This window comes from Haliotis rubra, unplaced genomic scaffold, assembly GCF_003918875.1.
Source record: "Haliotis rubra isolate DU_JTF1 unplaced genomic scaffold, ASM391887v1 Scf860, whole genome shotgun sequence".
Taxonomy (NCBI): domain Eukaryota; kingdom Metazoa; phylum Mollusca; class Gastropoda; order Lepetellida; family Haliotidae; genus Haliotis; species Haliotis rubra.
In genome coordinates this window covers 42,581-48,567 of record NW_025767591.1, presented here as the reverse complement: position 1 = coordinate 48,567, position 5,987 = coordinate 42,581, and positions in this window count along the sequence as shown.

Genomic DNA, 5,987 nt, shown 5'->3' with positions numbered 1-5,987 from the left:
GCAGGATGTAGCAGTCATGTGGTCTGTGTTTTTTTTATATCTCGGCTGTATGGTGTGGCCGTCTGCTGGAGGTGAGATATATGTATTATCAACCGCCAGGATGTAGCAGCCATGTGGTCTGTGTTGGTGTATCTCGGCTGTATGGTGTGGCCGTCTGCCAAAAGTTAGATATATGTATTATTAACCGCCAGGATGTAGCAGTCGTTTGGTCTGTGTTGGTGTATCTCGGCTGTATGATGTGTCCGTCTGCTGGAGGTAAGATATATGTATTATCAAGCGCCAGGATGTAGCCTTCATGTCGTCTGTGTTGGTGTATGTCGGCTGTATGATGTGGCCGTCTGCTGGAAGTGAGATATATGTATTATCAAGCGCCAGGATGTAGCAGTCATGTTGTCTGTGTTGGTTTATCTTGGCTGTATGGTGTGGCCGTCTGCTTGAGGTAAGATATATGTATTATCAAGCGCCAGGATGTAGCCTTCATGTCGTCTGTGTTGGTGTATGTCGGCTGTATGATGTGGCCGTCTGCTGGAAGTGAGATATATGTATTATCAAGCGCCAGGATGTAGCAACCATGTGGTCTGTGTTGGTGTATCTCTGCTTTATGGTGTGGCTCTCTGCTTGAGGTAAGATATATGTATTATAAACCAGCAGGATGTAGCAGTCATGTGGTCTGTGTTTTTTTTATATCTCGGCTGTATGGTGTGGCCGTCTGCTGGAGGTGAGATATATGTATTATCAACCGCCAGGATGTAGCAGCCATGTGGTCTGTGTTGGTGTATCTTGGCTGTATGGAGTGGCCGTCTGCTGGAGGTAAGATATATGTATTATCAAGTGCCAGGATGTAGCAGTCATGTGGTTTGTGTTGGTTTATCTTGGCTGTATGGTGTGGCCGTCTGCTTGAGGTGAGATATATGTATTATCAAGCGCCAGGATGTAGCAGTCATGTGGTCTGTGTTGGTATATCTCGGCTGTATGGTGTGGCCGTCTCCTGGAGGAGAGTCATATGTATTATCAACCGTCGGGATGTAGCAGTCATTTGGTCTGTGTTGGTGTTTCTCGGCTGTATGGTGTGGCCGTCTGCTGGAGGTGAGATATATGTATTATCAACCAGCAGGATGTAGTAGCCATTTTGTCTGTGTTGGTGTATCTCGGCTGTATGATGTGACCGTGTGCTAGAGGTGAGATATATGTATTATCAAGCGCCAGGATGTAGCAGTCATGTGGTTCCGTGTTTGTGTATCTCGGCTTTATGGTGCTGCCGTCTGCTAAAAGTGAGATATATGTATTATCAACCGCCGTGATGTAGCAGTCATGTGGTCTGTGTTGGTGTATCTCAGCTGTATGGTGTGGCCGTGTGCTAGAAGTGAGATATATGTATTATCAACCGCCAAGATGTAGCAGTCATGTGGTCTGTTTTGGTATATCTCGGCTGTATGGTGTGGCCGTCTGCTGGAGGGGAGATATATGTATTTTCCACCACCAGGATATAGCAGTCATGTGGTCTGTGTTGGTGTATCTCGGCTGTATGGTGTTGTCGTCTACTGCTGGAGGTGAGATATATGTATTATCAACCGCGAGGATGTTGCAGTCATGTGGTCTCTGTCAACATATAGCATAAGAATTTTTGTGCAATCCGTTCTGATAAATGTCATTCTGATAATGAGAATATTTTTATCTATTTGCGTTTCAGCGACGTGCGCACACCCAATCGACACATCAAGGGCAGTGTTCTCTTCTAGTTCCGGTACAGTTTCAGTGAAGACAGGATATGGAGGAAACCATGGCACCTGGTGCCCGGATGACACCGACGCAAGCCCATGTCTACACATGGTCCTTCAATACACCGTAAAACTAGGGTATATAGAGATACATGGTGAGAAAGTGGTTTATCGAGGAATATACAACACTGTACACGAGTACAGATGTTCCTTATTTTTGGTTGGCTCTCCGAGACTAATAACATAAGAAATTACATAAATCTTTTCCTGGTTTATTTTACACAACAACGCTGGAGATTTGTAGAAATAATTTAAAATCAGCATCACGAACCAATGCAAATCAACCCAAAAGGCTGAAATACTTGAAAGCACATTAAAATCATGTTCCACAGAAATCAGATAAAAAACTGCTGACGCAGCTGTTCATTAGTCAATTTGAACCGCACGGGTAAAATAAAGTATTAAGCAATGTCAGATAATGGTTGAACCAATTCTGATAAAAATGGTTATTTGTAGGTGATGTTCTTCATACTGTTATCACAGTTGTCATTCTTTCATCGGTGTTCTAGAAGTTCATGAGTCAGTAATGAAGCATAAAACTGTTTTGGCTGACAATGTATTTCAACGTAATTCTTCCCTATGGGCTGTTTTACTTACTACTCACTCACTCACTCACCTACTCACTCACTCACTCACCTACTCACTCACTCACTCACTCTCACTCACTCACCTACTCACTCACTCACTAACTCACCTACTCCATCACTCACCTACTCACTCACTCACTCACCTGCTCACCTACTCACTCACCTGCTCACCTACTCACTCACTCACCAATCCACTCACTCACTCACTTCAGGTGAAGACCGTAATGGGGGCTCCTGCCGTGCAGACAGATTATGGCTGGGAGTCAATGGGACAAGTACCATCCAACTAGACGTAAGTTCTTTAGTCAGCAATGAGATGTAACAGGCCTACGTGCATGCACGTGTGCGTGTGACTGTTTATACACTCGGGAGAAATGCAAGGTTTATCACTTGCCGACTGGCATATAAACTGTTAACAATTATTTGCATTTTCTGCAACATGTCACAGCATTGGCAATGGGTGGTCACTATTTTGGTCACGTGGAGTACATGTATACTCTCCCAAAAAAGAAACGCACATGGTGTTTTCACGAAATTCTGCTAACTTTAAACTGATGTGACACATGTTAATTCTGCATCAGTTGTAGCCAAAATTCACAGTATAAAAGATCAAATGTGTGTTAACATGTATAGCTTATAAATGGTTCAATACGTGAAGGCGTCTTTTCCCAGACTTCAATATCTGTTGTGGTCACCTTGAGCCCCCCAAAACTGCTCTGCACCGTCTCGGCATGAACTGATTAAGTTTTTGATTTCGGCCTTTTGGAATTCTTACCCATTCCTCTTGCAATGCCTGCGACAGCTGATCTAACATCTGGGGTGCCGGTTCACGTACGTGTCGGCCGAGGTCATCACACAAATGTTCCGTGGGGTTGAGGCGGGCGATTTTTCATCTATGACATTTTCATGCAAGTCGACACTTAAACATATATATACCTGCATTAACGTTTCCGAAGATGCGTTTCGGCGCTGTGCATTCGTTTCATTTACACAGACCAGCATTACAAAAGTATAACAATCAACCACTAATTTGGCAAAATATTTAAAATTTCATATATCAAATCTCACCTATGCGTTTCTTTTTTTGGATTGTATATTCCTAATAATGTATACATAGAGGCAGGGTAGGGTACTCTCCTGCTTCGTCAAACACCTCAAAGAAGAAACAGGGTTCATGTATTTACCAGCAATGACGACATTTTCTAACTGATTTTTTATCAATCAATCAATGTTTATTGGGCCCAGGCTACACTGACTTACACCGGCTAACTGACTTAATACATTCTGCCCCAGAAATCAGACCCTAAATTTGAAACCGATCTTTTTCCTGAACTTGATTGGAAGAGACAGAAAGATTACTCAGGCTGAAAGAACATAACACATGTATAGTAAGGAAGTATTAACTGCTTATTGTTTAAAATACCTTATATTTTTACAGACTATGTATTAGCTTGGGTGCTACAAACATATCATATTGCATCTTCGAGAATATGTGAATGTTCACGAATGTTCGTCATTTCGTTACAACAATCGGGATTTCGCCATTTGTGACGTCACAATTGTCATGGAGTTGCATTATGACGGCGCAGGAAATATCAGCGAAACAATAAGACGTCATTCACAAAATCATAGATAAACTAAATATGTGCTTTGGTGTATAATGAAAAGACTTCAAAATTTATATTGTTTCCTGTGAGAATGCCTGTGTGTGATCCGCAAGAAACTTGGCGACTAACAGGATCGTGTGGTCAGGCTCGCTGACTTGGTTGACATATGTCATCATATCCCACAGACATATAGCAATATTCCAGCTACATGAAATGGGATAAACATTAACAACAACATGTAATTGATCTGCTGTTGTTAAAACATATTGTGTATATATTCCCCTCTACATCTGATTGTATTCACTTTTAGCTTGATATCGATGTAACAATCTACATCGAAACGTCGCTTATGCAATGAACAAGAAGTTGTCATCCATAAAGTTGTATGTTTCATTTTTGAGTCACCAACTTCTAGAATGCCCATCAAACAATTGGAATATTGCTGTTGTTTAACAACAAACAAACGCAAGAAACTTACAGTTTCAGGAAAAAAAAGGAGCAGTAGGGTATATGATATACGTTGACGAGTTGTCTCATAGGTCAGCGGTACTGCTTCTGATCCACGTCCGGTTCTGGATTTTACCATATGTCCATACCCTGATTGGTGGTTGCTGTGGTAACCTGTAATGGTTGAGCATATCAAGGTGGAAATGTTGAATAACAAAAATAATGTTGTGCTTAACTCGTCTCGATGGTGTATACAGTTCCATGCCACCGTGTACCTAAACTGCCATATTTATCTTGTCCTCAGAGAGTGAATGGCACCAAGTCATTCAACAACCATTCATATCCGGCCCTGGAGAACAGCGTCTTTCAGATAAACACCCCCGCCAACAGCAACTGCTGCTTCCGGTTTCTTCTGATGGGATGCATTGTGGGTAGGTTTGTTAAATAGCATAGCATTGAGGTGCTCCGTTTGTTGGAAAGTTCAGTAGTAATGCTTAATACTGAAATCTGAAATCGTTTCTTTCTAACAAAAAAATAATTAATTAATTTATGGGTAACTCATTTTTTTTTGAGTTTTCAGAGGAACAAAATGTCTTGAAGTAGTGATCGGAATTATCTTCTGTCTTTAACAAGCATCCAATGTGACCGTTTTCTTTCGTTATAGTCAATAGTTCTATATTGCAGTGGCATTAAGGTGTTCTGTTTCAGGTCGTAAATTCTCCGTATTTAAGTCCAGAGATCACCTCCCTGCTCTAGTGGATAGTCTCCCGGGGCTAGCAGAGGGACCACAACATCGTAATCTAGACCCGTGAAGATCCGGGTTAGCATTGATCTTCAGTAACCCATCTTGTCGTAAGAGGCGACTAACGGGATCGGGTGGTGAGACTTGCTTATTTGGTTGACACATGTCATCGTATCCCAATTGCGTAGATCGATGCTCATGCTATTAATCACTGGATTGTTTTGTCCAGACTCGAATATTTACAGAGCGTCGCCATATAGCTTGACTATTGATTAGTGCGGCGTAAACATAAACTCACTCTGACTTCAGATGTTTGTTAGAGACAGAATATTCGTTTGCTTGACTTCTAAAGTCGTTAAAAGGTGTACTTGATGTTGGCCCGCCTGGCGCCGAGCAACATTGGGAATAAGAGACGGACCATTGTACATACACTGAACCACTGGTATGCGCATGCGTGCGTATGGCTACGGTGTTAAGGGACTGGGATACCGATGTGGCAGTTTAGCATGGATACCCTACACAGACTCTGAGCTAACCAGTCTCTTTAACATTGCCAGGCAGGGTAACATAAAGTATCATCTTATAACGTCCTTGGTATCACACAGTCACGCATGTGAACCCCCTTTCCGGGTTGACGTTCTGCCAACAAAACTCCGAAGCCGGTCAACTCTCTCAAAAGTTATCAAACACAATAAAAAGATGTTCCCTTCCTTGCAGGTAACAAAGATAGCGACAGTGTCGTCGGTAGAACCACGAGTCCTCCAGCCAGTAATTTGAGCTCTTCAGCCGTCACGCCTCCCATGACTAACGTCACCAAAAATGTCAA